Source organism: Canis lupus, chromosome 21 (genome assembly GCF_048164855.1).
Source record: "Canis lupus baileyi chromosome 21, mCanLup2.hap1, whole genome shotgun sequence".
Taxonomy (NCBI): domain Eukaryota; kingdom Metazoa; phylum Chordata; class Mammalia; order Carnivora; family Canidae; genus Canis; species Canis lupus.
In genome coordinates, this window is record NC_132858.1 from 56604814 (window position 1) to 56620462 (window position 15649).

Sequence of the window (15649 nt, forward strand, 5' to 3'; positions counted from 1 at the left end):
TGGCACTTCCACTTGCTTTTCTCCAACCTCTCCCATCATCTCACTTAAGGATGTTAGCAGGTATGACTATGGGCAGGCAGGATGCGGGAGGGTCCTGCCCTGAGCTCAACTCTCACAATAGAGCATGCCTAGAAGCCAGCTTTCAACTGGCTGCATTCTAATGGCCGTAAGATCATAGCAGTCTTCTAACTCAGGAGGTTCGAAGAATACCACTCTACTGCACTTGGAGACACCTTCCAGGCCTGCATAATTCCACTTGCTTCTCAGAAGCTTCTGACAAACGTCTCTGGTGAAGATGTTCAAAACTCATTTTGCAGGCAATGTGGAACTGTGAGGGTTTGGGTGTGAACTCAACTCTTGGAAGAGAGATGCTTTTGGACTTGGGGTTCAGCTTGCTCTCACGTATGGAACTTAGTATGTAGCACCTGTCTAAGACATGAATTACTAGGAAATCGCTGGATTGAGCTTCGAGGCCCTAGTCTTGTGTGCCAGGACTTTCGTCTTATCTCTCACAACACTTCAGTCACTCATCAAGCCTAGGCCTGTTACCAGTGCAGTGTACTTGGAGGAGGATGTGGGAAGTACAGGCCATAAGCTCAACTCTCAAAAGTGTGTACGCCTGGGAGGCTGATATCTGCTACCCACTCGTACATTGGAGTTAGAAACTAGCTACACTCTGATGGAAGAAGGCCGTTTGAAATCGCTATATTCAACTCTGATAATGGTGAGTAGAGGCCTGATACTTCCACATGCAAATGGAATCGAAACAAATAGAATCACATCGAATAGAATCGAAAAGAAAGAATCGGAAACTATCGTATCGATACGAAAAAAATGGAATTGAATCGAATCGAATCCAAAAGGATCGAATTGCATCGAATTGAAAAGAATCGAATCGAATCGAAAATAATTGAAACAAATCAAATAAAAAGGAATTGAATTGAAAAAATCGAATCGAAAAGAAATATATTGAATCAAATCGAAAAGAATCGAATTGAATCGAATCGAAAAGAATCGAATTGAAAAGAATTCAATCGAAGAGTTTCCATTCAAATCGAATTGAATCGAAAAGAATCTAATCGAACCAAAAAGATTCGAATGGAATCAGAAAGAAACGAATCAAAAAGAATCAAATCGATTCATAAGAATCAAATCTAGGGATCCCTGGGTGGCGCAGCAGTTTGGCGCCTGCCTTTGGCCCAGGGCGCGATCCTGGAGACCCGGGATCGAATCCCACATAGGGCTCCTGGTTCATGGAGCCTGCTTCTCCCTCTGCCTATGTCTCTGCCTCTCTCTCTCTCTCTCTCTGTGACTATCATAAATAAATAAAAATTAAAAAAAAGCATCGAATCTAATCGAATCGAAAAAGTTTCGAATCCAAATGAATCTAACCGAAAAGAATGGAATCAAAAAGAATCGAATTTTTTCAGAAAAAAACGAATCGAAGTGAATCAAATCGAAAAGAATTGAATCGAATTGATTTTAAAAGAAAGGAATTCGAATTGAAAAGACTCGAATCGAAAGATTCGAATCAAATCGAATCGAAACCAAAAGAATCGAATCAAATAGAATCGAAAAGAATCTAATCGAAAACTATCATATCGAAAAGAAAAAAATCGTATCGAATCAAAAAAATCGAATCGAATTATATCGAAAAGGATCTAATCAATTCTAAACGAATAAAAAAGAATCGAATCGAATCAAAAAGAATAGAATCGAATAGGAAACAATCGAAATAAATCAAATAAAAAAGAATCGCATAGAAAAAATCGAATCGAATCGAAAAGAATCAAATCTAATCGAAAAGAATTGAATCAAATCGAATTGAAAACAATCGAATCCAATCGAATCGAAAACAATTGAATCAGAGTTTCGAATCGAATCGAATTGAATCGAAAAGAATCTGATCGAACCGAAAACATTCGAATGGTTTCAAAATAAACGAATCAAAAAGAATTGAATCGAATCGATTTGAAAAGAATCGAATCTAATCGAATCAAAAACTATTGAATCCAAATGAATCTAATCGAAAAAAGTGGAATAAAAAAGAATCGAATTGTTTCAGAAAAAACGAATCGAATTGAATCGAATCGAATAGAATTGAATGGAATCGATTTTAAAAGAAAGGAATTCGACTCGAAAAGACTCGAATCAAAAGATTCGAATCAAATCTAATCGAAACAAAAAGAATCGAATAGAATCGAAAAGAAACTAATCGAAAACTATCATATCGAAAAGAAAAAAATCGTATCGAATCAAAAAAATCGAATTGAATCGAATCGAAAAGGATCTAATCAATTCTAAACGAATCAAAAAGAATCGAAATGAATCGAAAAGAATCGAATCGAATAGAAAATAATCGAAACAAATCAAATAAAAAAGAATTGAATAGAAAAACATCGAATCGAATCGAAAAGAATCAAATCGAATCGAAAAGAATTGAATTGAATGGAATCGAAACAATCGAATCCAATCGAAAACAATCGAATCGTAGAGTTTCAAATCGAATCGAATTCAATCGAAAAGAATCTAATCGAACCAAAAACATTCAAATGGAATCAAAAAGAAATGAATTAAAAAGAATCAAATCGAATTGAATCGAAAAGAATCGAATCGAATCGAAAATAATCGAATCCAAATGAATCGAGTTGAAAGGAGTGGAATCGAAAAGAATCGAATAGTTTAGAAAGAAACAAATCAAATTGAATTGAATCAAATAGAAAATAATCGAATCGAGTCGCACCAAATCAAAAGAATTGAATCGAATGGAAGTGAAAATAATCGAATCAATTCGAATCGAATCAAAATAATCGAATCAGTGATCCCTGTGTGGTGCAGCGGTTTGGAGCCTGCCTTTGGCCCAGGGTGCGATCCTGGAGACCCACGATCGAATCCCACATCAGGTTCCCTGCATGGAGCCTGCTTCTCCCTCTGCCTATGTCTCTGCCTCTCTCTCTCTGTGATGACTATCATAAATAAATAAAAATTTAAAAAAATAAAAAATAAAAAAATAATCGAATCAAATTGAATCGAAAAGAATCGAATCGATTCGAAAAGAAAGGAATTAAAATCAAAAACATTCGATTAGAAAGATTCGAATCAAATCGAATTGAATAGAAAAGAATAGAATCAAATAGAAAAGAAACGAATAGAAAACTGTCGAATGGAAATGAAAAAAATCGAATCGAATCGTATCGAAGAGAATTGAATCGAATCGAAAAAGATCGAATGGAATCGAATATAAAAATCTAATCGAATCGAATAAAAAAGAATCGAATCGAATCGAAAAGGATCGAATCGAATTTTATCGAATGGAAAAGAATCAAATCAAATCGAAAAGAATCGAATTGAATCGAAAAGAATCGAATCAAATTGAATCGAAAAGAATCAAATCAAATCGAAAAGAATCGAATCAAATTGATTCAAAAAGAAAGAAATTCATATAGAAGAGGCTAGAATCGAAAAGAATCAAAATGAATCGAATCGAAAAATATCGAATCGAATCGCACTGTATCAAAAGAATCGAATCGAATGGAAGTGAAAATAATCGAATTGAATCGAATCGAATAAAAAAGAATCGAATCGAATCAAAAAGAATTGAATCGAATCGAATCGAAAAGAATCAAATCGAATCGATTCGAAAAGAAAGGAATTCAAATAAAAAACACTCGAATAGAAAGATTTGAATCGAATCGAATCGAATCGAAAAGAATCGAATCGAATAGAAAAGAAACGAATAGAAAACTACCGAATGGAAACGAAAAAAATCGAATCGAATCAGAGAGAATCGAATTGAATCGAAAAAGTTCAAATCGAATTGAATATAAGAATCGAATCGAATCAAATTGAAAAGAATCCAATCGAATCGAAAAGGATCGAATCGAATTGTATCGAATAGAAAAGAATCGAATCAAATCGAAAATATCGAATCGAATGGAAAAGAATCGAATCGAAAAGAATCTAATCGAATCGAATCGTTTGGTAAAGAAAGGAATTCGAATCAAAAAGACTCAAATCATAAGATTCTAATCGAATCGAATAAAAAAGAAACGAACCAAAAACTATCGAATTGAAACGAAAAAATCGAATCGAAACGAATCGAAAAGAATCGAAGAAATCTAATAAAAAAGAATTGAATCGAATCAAAAAGAATTGAATCTAAGAGTTTTGAATCGAATCGAATTGAATCGAAAAGAATCTAATCGAAACGAAAATATTCGAATAGAATCGAAAAGAAACGAATCAAAAAGAATCGAATCGAATTGAAAAGAATAGAATCTAATCGAGTCGAAAAGAATAGAATCCAAATAAATCAAGTTGAAAGGAGTGGAATCGAAAAGAATTGAATCGATTCGAAAAAAACGAATCGAATTGAATCTAATTGAATCGAAAATAATCGAATCAAATCGAATTGAAAAGAATACAAAAGAATCGAATCGAATCGAAAAGAATTGAATCGAATGCAATCAAATCGAAAAGAATCGAATCGAATTGAAAAGAATCAAATCGAATTGATTGAATCAAAAAGAATCGAATCGCATCGCATCGAATCGAAAATAATTGAAATGAATAAAAAATAATCAAATCGAATTGAATCGAGCATAATTGGAATTGAATTGAATCGATAATCGAATCGAATCAAATCAATTCGAAAAAAATCGAATCAAATTGCATCGAATCAAAAGTAATCGAATCGTATTGAATCGATTCGAATTGAAAAGAATCAAATCAAATCGAATCGAAAAGAATCAAATCGAATCGAATCAAAAAGAATCGAATCCAAAGAATCGAATTGTAGAGAATCTAATCGAAATGAAAAGATTCGAATCGAATCGAATAAAAAAGAATCGAATCTAAACGAAAAGAATCAAATCGAATCGAATTGAAAAGAATCAAATCGAATTGAAAAGAATCGAATAGAAAAGAATCAAATCGAAAAGAATTGAATCGAAAAGAATTAAATCAAATCAAATCGATTGAAAAGATCGAATCAAAAAAATCAAAGAGAATCGAAACGAATCAAAACGAATCGAATCGAATCGAATTGAAAAGAATCATATTGAATCATATCGAAAAAAATCTAATCGAATCGTATCGAATCAAAAAAACAAATCGAATCAAATCGAAAAGAATAGAATCGTATTTAATTGAATCAAAATAATCGAATCGAATTGAATCGAAAAGAATCGAATCGAATCAAAACGAATCAAATCAAATCGAAAAGAATCGTATTGAGGGGATCCCTGGGTGGCGCAGCGGTTTGGCACCTGCCTTTCGCCCAGGGCGCGATCCTGGAGATCCGGGATCGAATCCCATGTCGGGCTCCTGGTGCATGGAGCCTGCTTCTCCCTCTGCCTGTGTCTCTGCCTCTCTCTCTCTCACTGTGTGCCTATCATAAATAAAAAATAAAAAATTAAAAAAAAAGAAAAGAATTGTATTGAATCGAATTGAATCGTAAAGAATCCAATTGAACGTAATCGATTCGAATTGAAAAGAATCGAATTGAAAAGAATCAAATCGAACGGAAAAGAAAGGAATCGAATCGAATAGAATCGAATCGAATGGTATCATTGAATCGAAAAGAATCGAATCATATCGAATTGAATTGAAAAGAAATTGAATAGAATCGAAAAGATTCGAATCGAATCAAAAAGAATCGAATCGTATCGAATCAAATAGAATAGAATCGAGTCGAATACAATGAAAAGAATCAAAATGAATCGAAAAGAATCGAATCAAATCGAATCAAATATTATCGAATCGAATCGAAAAGAATCGAATTGAATAGCATCGAAATGAATTGAATCGAAAAGAATCAAATTGAATAGCATCGAAACGAATCGAATCAAAATGAAAAGAATCGAATCGAATCGAAAAGAATCTAATCGTATCGAATGGAATTGAAAAGAATCGAATCATATCGAATTGAATCGAAAAGAATCGAATCGTATCGAATTGAATCGAAAAGAATCGATTCCAATCGAATTGAATTGAAAAGAATCGAATCGAACAGTACCGAATCGAATTGATAAGAATCGAATCAAAATTGAAAAGAATCTAATTGAAACGAAAAGAGTCGAATCAAATCGAATTGAAAAGAATCGAATCGAAAAAATCGAATCGAATAGAATCGAGTTGAGTTGAATCGAATAGAAAAGAATCGAATCGAATCATATCGAATTGAAAAGAATCGAATCGAATCGAATTGAATTGAAAAGAATCGAATCGAACTGAATCGAAAAGAATCGAATCGAAATGTAACAAATTGAATCCAAATGATCGAATCGAATCAAATCGAAAAGAATCGAATCGAAACGAAAAGAATCGAATAGAATCGAACTAAAAATAATCGAATCTAATCGAATCGAATCGAATCGAATCGAACAGAATTGAATCGAATGAAAAGAATCTTATCGAATTGAATCGAAAAGAATCGAATCGAATTAAATGGAGAAGAATCAAATCGAATCGAATCGAAAAGAATTGAATTGAAAAGAATCAAATCGAAGAGAATCTAATTGAAACGAAAAGAATCAAATCGAATCAAAAAGAATAGAATCAAAACGAAAAGAGACGAATTGAATCAAATCGAAAAGAATCGAACAGAAAAAATCGAATCGAATCGAATCGAAAAGAATCTAATTGAAAAGAATAGAATCGAAAAATTCGAATCGAATCGAATCGAAATGAATCGAATCGAATCAAATTGATTGAAAGATCAAATCAAAAAACATCAAAGAGAATCGAAACGAATCGAAACGATCGAATCGAATTGAAAAGAAACGTATCAAATCAAATCTAAAAGAATCGAATCGAATCGAAAAGAATCGAATCGAATTTAATTGAAAAGAATCGAATCAAATTGAATTGAGTCAAAAAGAATTGAATCGAACAGTATCAAATCGAATTGAAAAGAATTGAATCAAATTGAAAAGAATCGAATCAAAACGAAAAGAATCGAATCGAATCGAATTAGAAAGAATCGAATTGAATTGAAATGAGAAGAATCGAATCGAATTGCATCGAAACGAAAATAATTGAATCGAATTGATAAAAAATAATCGAATCGAATCAAATCGAAAATAATTGAAATTGAATCGAATCGATAATCGAATTGAATCAAATCGAGTCAAATCGAAAATAATCGAATCGAATCAAATGGATTCAAAAACAATTGAATTGAATCGAATCGAAAAGAATCGAATTGAATCGAAAAGAATCAAACCAAATCAAAAAGAATCGAAAAGAATTGAATCAAGAAGAATCGAAATGAATTGAATCGAGTAGAATCGAATCGAAGCTAGGGGAAAAGAATTGAATCGAATCAAAAATTATCTAAACGAATCCAATTAAATCCAAAAGAATTGAATCGAATCGAATCGAATCGAATCAAAAAGAATCAAATCGAAATGTAACAAATCGAATCCAAATGATCGAATCGAATCTAATCAAAAAGAATCGAATCGGAAAGAATCGAATTGAATTGAATCGATTCGAGAAGAATCGAATTGAATGGTATCGAATCGAAAAGAATTGAATTGTATCAAATTGAATCGAATCGAAAAGAATCGAATCGAAGAGAATCGAATCGAAACGAAAAGAATCGAATCGAATCGAATTGAAAAGAATCGAATCGAATTGAAACGAAAAGAATCAAATCGAAAAGAATGGAATTGAAAAGAATCAAATTGAAAAGAATCGAATCGTATCGAATCGAAAAGAATCGAAAAGAATCGAATCAAATGGAATCGAATCGAATGAATCGAAAAGAATCAATCGAATCGAATTGAATAGAAAAGAATTGAATAGGGGATCCCTGGGTGGCGCAGCGGTTTAGTGCCTGCCTTTGGCCCGGGGCGCAATCCTGGAGACCCGGGATCGAATCCCACATCGGGCTCCCGGTGCATGGAGCCTGTTTCTTCCTCTGCCTGTGTCTCTGCCTCTCTCTCTCTCTCTCTCTGATGACTATCATAAATAAAAATTTTTAAAAAATGTTTAAAAAAAAGAATCTAATAGATTCGAATCGAAACGAATCGAAAAAATCGAAATGAATGGAATCATATCGAATGGAAAAGAATCCAATCGAATTGAAAAGAATCGAATCGAACGTAATCGAAAAGAATCGAATCGAAATGTAACAAATTGAATCCAAATGATCGAATCGAATCAAATCGAAAAGAATCGAATCAAAACGAAAAAAATCAAATAAAATCGAATTGAAAACAATCGAATCGAATCAAATGGAATAGAATCGAACAGAATTGAATCGAACGAAAAGAACCTTATCGAATCGAATCGAAAAGAATCAAATCGAATCGAATGGAGAAGAATCAAATCGAATCAAAAAGAATCGAATAGAAAAGAATCTAATCGAAACGAAAAGAATCAAATCGAATCGAAAAGAATCGAATCGAAACGAAGAGTCGAGTCGAATCGAATCTAAAAGAATCGAATAGAAAAAAATCGAATCGAATCGAATCGAAAAGAATCGAATTGGAAAGAATAGAATCGAAAAATTCGAATCGAATCGAATCGAAATGAATCGAATCGAATTAAATCGATTGAAAAGATCGAATCAAAAAACATCAAAGAGAATCGAAACGAATTGAATTGAATCAAATTGAATTGAAAAGAATCGTATCAAATCAAATCTAAAAGAATTGAATCAATCAAATCAAAAAGAATGGAATCGAATTGATTCGCATTGAAAAGAATCAATCGAATCGTATTGAATCGAAAAGAATCGAATCGAATAGAAAAGAATCGAATCGAATGGAATCGAATCGAATCGAATCGAAATTAATCGAAAAGAATCGAATCGAATCGAATTGAATCGAAAAGAATTGAATCGAAGAATATCAAATCGAATTGAAAAGAATTGAATCAAATCGAAAAAAATCGAATCGAAACGAAAAGAATCGAATCGAATCAAATTCGAAAGAATCGAATTGAATTGAAATGAGAAGAATCAAATCAAATTGCATCGAATCGAAAATAATTGAATCGAATTGAATAAAAAATAATCAAATAGAATCGAATTGAAAATAATTGGAATTGAATCGGATCGATAATCGAATCGAATCAAATCAAGTCGAATCGAAAATAATCGAATCGAATCAAATGGATTAAAAAACAATTAAATCGAATCGAATTGAATCGAAAAGAATCGAATTGAATCGAAAAGGATCAAACCGAATCAAAAAGAATCAAAAAGAATTGAATCAAGAAGAATCGAAATGAATTGAATCGAGTAGAATCAAATCGAAGGTAGGGTAAAAAGATTGAATCGAATCAAAAATTATCTAAACGAATCCAATTAAATCCAAAAGAATTGAATTGAATCGAATCGAAAAGAATCGAATCAAAATGTAACAAATCGAATCCAAATGATCGAATCGAATCAAATCGAAAAGAATCGAATCGAAAAGAATCGAATCGAATCGAAAATAATCGAATTGAATCGATTCGAGAAGAATCGAATCGAATGGTATCGAATCGAAAAGAATTGAATCGTATCGAATCGAATCGAAAAGAATCGAATCGAAGATAATATAATCGAAACGAAAAGAGTCGAATCGAATCGAATCAAAAAGAGTCGAATTGAAACGACAAGAGGCGAAGCGAATCGAATCGAAAAGAATCAAATTTAAAAGAATCGAATCGGGGATCCCTGGGTGGCACAGCGGTTTGGCGCCTGCCTTTGGCCCAGGGCACGATCCTGGAAATCCGGGATCGAATCCCACATCAGGCTCCCGGTGCATGGAGCCTGCTTCTCCCTCTGCCTATGTCTCTGCCTCTCTCTCTCTCTGTGACTATCATAAATATATAAAAAAATAAAAGAATTGAATCGAATTGAAAAGAATCAAATCGAACAATCGAATCAAAAAGAATCGAATTGTATCGAATCGAAAAGAATCGAATTGAATCGAAAAGAATCGAATCGAATCGAATCGAAAAGAATTGAATCGAATTGAATAGAAAAGAATCAAATAGATTCGAATCGAAAAAAATCGAAACGAATCGAATCATATCAAATCGAAAAGAATCGAATCGAATCAAAAAGAATCGAATCGAACTGAATCGAAAAGAATCAAATTGAACAGACCGAAAAGAATCGAATCGAAAAGAATCGTATCGAATCGAATCAAATAGAATCGAAAGAATCGAATCGATTCCAATCGACTTGAATCGAAAAGAATCGAATCGAACAGTATCGAATCTAATTGAAATGAATCGAATCAAATAAAATAGAAAAGAATCAAATCGAAACGAAAGGAATCGAATCGAATCGAATTGAAAAGAATTGAATCGAATCGAAATGAAAAGAATCGAATCGAATCGATCAAAATGATCGAATTGAAAAGTATCGAATTGAATCGAATCAAATTGAAAAGAATCAAATCGAATCGTATCGAATCAAAAAGAATCAAATCAAATCGAATCGAAAAGAATAGAATCGTATTTAATTGAATCGAAAAGAATTGAATCGAAAAGAATCGAGTCGAATCAAAATGAATCGAATCAAATCAAAAAGAATCGTATCAAATCGAATCGAATTGAATCGAAAAGAATCGGATCGAATCTTATATACTTGAATCAAAAAGATTCGAGTCGATTCGAATCGAAAATATCAAACCGAATAGAAAAGAATTGAATCGGGATCCCTGGGTGGCGCAGCGGTTTGGCGCCTGCCTTTGGCCCAGGGCGCGATCCTGGAAACCCGGGATCGAATCCCACATCAGGCTCCCGGTGCATGGAGCCTGCTTCTCCCTCTGCCTCTGCCTCTCTCTCTCTCTCTCTGTGACTATCATAAATAAATACAAATTTTAAAAAAAATTAAAAAAAAATAAAAAATAATAAAAAATGAAAAGAATCGAATCGAAAAGAAAAGAATCGATTCAAATCGAAAATAATCGAATTGAATCAAAATGATTCGAATCGATACAAAACGAATCGAATCGAAAATAATAGAATCGAATCGAACCGAATCGAAATGAAAATAATCAAATTGAATCGAATTGAAAATAATCGAATCAAATCAAATCGAAAATAATTGAATCGAATCTAATAGAAAATAATCGATTCGTATTGAATTGAATCGAAAATAATCGAATTGAATTGAATTGAAAATAAAAAATCGAATTGAAAATAATCTAATCGAAAGTAATCTTATCGAATCGAAAATAATCAAATCGAATCGAAAATAATTGAACCGAATCGATCAAATTGAGTTGAAAATAATCGAATCAAACCGAATTGAATTGAAAATAATTGAATCGAATCGAATCGAAAAGAATCGAATCAAAACAAAAATAATCGATCGAATCAAAAATAATCGGATCAAGTTGAAAAAAATTGAAGCGAATCCAATCAAGTCGAATCGAAAATAATCAAATTGAATTCAAATGAATCGAAAATAGTCGAATCGAACCGAAATGAATCAAATCAAATAAAAAATTATCGAATCGAATTGAATAAAAAATAATCGAATCTAATGCAATCGAATCGAATCAAAAATATTCGAATAGCATCGAATTGAATCGAAAATAATCCAATCGAATTGATAAGAATCGAATCAAATTGAATAGAAAATAATCGAATCAAACCATCGAATTGAGTCGAATCAAAAATAATCGAATCGCATTGAAAAGAATCAAATCGAATCGAATCGAATCAAATTGAAAAGAATCGATCAAATCAAAAGGAATCGAATCGAATCGAAAAAATAGAATCAAATCGAAAGAATAGAATCGAATTGAATCGAAGAGAATCAAATTGAAAAGAATAGAATTGAATCGTATCGAAAAGAATCGAATCAAATCGAATGGAAAAGAATCGAATCGAATAGAAAAAAATCGAGTCGAATTGAAAAGAATCAAATCGATTCATAAAGAATCGAATTGAATCACATCGAAAAGATTTCAATCGAATCGAACTGAAAAGAATCAAATCGAAACAAATCGAATCAAAAAGACTCGAATCGAATCGAATCAAATGGAATCAAATAGAAAAGAATCTATCGAATTGAAAAGAATCGAATCGATAAGAATCGAATTGAAAGAATTGCATCGAATCAATTCGAATCGAAAAGAATTGAATCGAATCGAATCGAAGAGAATCGAATCAAATCAAATCCCTAACCCTAACCCCTAACCCTAACACTAAACCTATCCTAAACCTAACTCTTAACCCTACCCCTTAACCCTAACACTTAACCCTAACCCTAACCCTAACCGTAACGCTACCCCTAACCCTAACCCATAACCCTAACCCTAACCCTACCCCGACCACTAACCCTAAACTTAACCCGTACCCTAACCAAACACATACCCTAACCCTAACAGGTACACTAACACTAACCTGTACCCCAACCCTAACCCGGACCCTAACCCGTACCCTAACCCTAAGCCCGTCCCCTAACCCGTACACTAACCCGTCCCCTAAACCTAACCTAACCAGTACTCTAACACTAACCTGTACCCTAACCCATACCCTAACCCGTATCCTAACCCTAACACTAACACGTACCTAACCATAACCCTAACCCTAACCCCTAACCCTAACACCTAACCCTAACCCTAACCCATAACCACTAACCCTAACCCTAAAACAAAACCTAACCCTAACCCCTAACCTTAACCCCTACCCCTACCCCTAACCAGAACCCCTAACCACTAATCCTAAACCTAACACTAACCTTTAATCCTAACCCTTAACCCTAACCCTAACCCTAATCCTAACACTAACCCAAACCCAACCCTAAACACTAACCCTAACCTTAACCCCTAACCTTAACCCTAACACTAAAACTAACCCTAACACCTAACCACTAACCCTAGCCCTACCCCCTAACCGCTAACCCCTAACCCTACCCCTAACCCTTAACCCGAACCCTTAACCCGAACCCTAACCCTAACCCAAAACCTAACCCCTAACCCTAACCAAAACCCGTAACCCCTAACCCTAACCCTTAACCCTACCCTTAGCCTAACCCTAACCCAAACCCTAACCCCAAACCCTATCAGTAACCCCAAACCTTAACCCTAACCCTAACGCTAACACTACCCCTAACCCTAACACCTAACCCCTAACCCTAACCTCTAATGCTCTCCGTAACCCTTAAACTCAACACTTAACCCTAAACCTAACCCTAACCCTTACCCTAAACCGTACCCTAACCCTAACCGAACCCTAACCGTAACCCGTACCCTAACCCTAACCCGTACCCTAACCCTGACCCATACCCTAACCCCAACCTTAACCCGTACACTAACCCTAACCCGTATCCTAACACTAACCCATACCCTAACCCTAACACGTAACCTAAATCTAACCCTGACCCTAACCCAAACAATAACCTAACCCTAACCCTAACCTGTGCCCTAACCCTTACACTAACCCCAACCCTAACGCTAACCCGTACACTAACCCTAAATGGTACCCTAACACTAACCCTAACCCGTACCCTAAACCTAACCCTAAAATTAACCCTAACCCGTAACCTAACCCTATAACATACCTTACCCTAACCCTAAACATAACCCGTACCCTAACACTAAAACTACCCCTAAACCAAACGCTAACTCTAATCATAACCCTAACCCTATCTCTAAACCTAATCCTAAACCTAACCTAACTGTAACCCTCACCCTAACCGTATCCCTAACACAGAAACTAACCCTAACCCTAACCCTAACCCATAAACTAAACCTAACCCTAACCCTAACCATAAACAGTGCCCTAACCCTAACCCTAACATGTACCTTAACCCTAAATCTAACCCTAAACCTAACCCTAAGCGGTACCCTAACCCTAACCCTAATCCGTACCCTAACCCATACCGTGACCCTAAACCTAACCCATACCCTAAACCTAACCCAAACCCTAACCGTTACCAGTACCCTAACCCATAACTTAACCCGTACCGTAATCCATACCATATCTCTAAACCGTACCCTAACCCTAACCCGAACTCTAATCTGTACCCTAAACCTAAGCCTAAACCAAACCCTAATCATAACCCTAACACTAACCCTAACCCGTAGCCTAACCCTAACCCGAACCCTAAACATAACCCAAACTCTAACTCTAACCCTAACCCGTACTCTAACCCTAACCGTAACCCTAACCTGTAACCTAACCCTAACCCTAACGCTGAACAGTACCCTAAACCTAACCCTATCCCATACACTAACCCTAAACCTAACCCTAAACCTAACCCTAAAACTAACCTTAACCCGTACCCTAATCCTAACCCGTACCCTAACGCTTACCCTAAGCCTCACCCGTACCCTAACCCAAACTCTAACCCATACCCTAACCCTAATCTTACCCCAACCCTAAACCTAATGAAACCCAATCCCTAATCCTAACCTTAACCCTTACCCTATCCCTAACCCTAACTCGTAACCTAACCCTATCCCTAAACAGTACCCTAACTTTAACCCTAACCCATACCCTAACCCTAACCCTAACCATAAACCTAAACCGAACCCTAACCCGTACCCTACCCTAACACTAACACTAACCCATACCCTAACCCGTAACCTAACCCTAACACTAACCCTAATCCTAACCCGTAGCCTACCCCTAACCCTAACTTGAACCCTAACCCTAACCCTAACCCTAAGCTTAAACAGGACCCTACCCCTAACCCTAACTTGAACCCTAACCCTAACCCTAACCCTAAGCTTAAACAGGACCCTAACCCTAACCCTAACCCGTAACCTAACTCAAACTTTACAGCGTTGGAAGTCAGGTCGTTCCATGAATAAAGCTCTACTGCACCTGGAGACACAACCTTGAAGCCTGCAGCTTGCCCCTTGCGTCCCATGAGCGTCTGACAAACATGTCTAGTGAGGATGTTCGTAGCTCCATCTGCAGGCAGTGTGGAACTGGGAAGGACCGCGTGTCAGCTCATCTTGCAGAAGGAAGTTCCCCAGAGAGACAGCTTTCAACTAGGTACTCAGGTTTGGAAGTTAGTATGTAGCTCCCTTCTGAGGGAGGAATTACTCAGAAGTTGGATTGGGCTAGGAGACACTTGCCTCTCACAAAAATTGTGTCCCGTATCAAACGACGTCCTTTCGAAGTGAAAGGTACAGGCGGTCAGCATGTGGGAGGAACAAGCCATAAGCTCATCCAAAGGAGTGTGCATCACTTGGAGGCAGGTGTCCGGTAGTCGTGAATTGACAATACAGACACTTGGTTCTCACTCTGCTACTGTCCCGCATAGAAGGGAATGCTGTGGAAGCGATCCGTACAGGCCGTCAGATTGTGGGAGGTACAGGCCATAAGCTCAACTCTGAGAAGCGTGTATGCCTTGCAGGCTCTGCTAGCCACTCTTTTATGGGAGTTAGAACCTAGCTACACTTTAATTGAACAAGGCTGTTGGAAATCGCTGTATTGAACTCAGTTACAAGTGACTACAAGCCCGAAACGTCTACATGCTTTTCACAACCTCTTCCAGCACCTAACATAAGGATGTTAGGACCTATGTCTACAGGCAGTCAGGTTGTGGGAGGGTCCTGCCCTCACCTCAACTCTCACAAGGAAGCATGTCTAGAAGCCAGCTTTCAACTAGCTGCATTCTTCTGGCCCTGAGAATGCAGCAGTATTCTAACTCAGGAGGTTCCAAGAATACCACTCTACT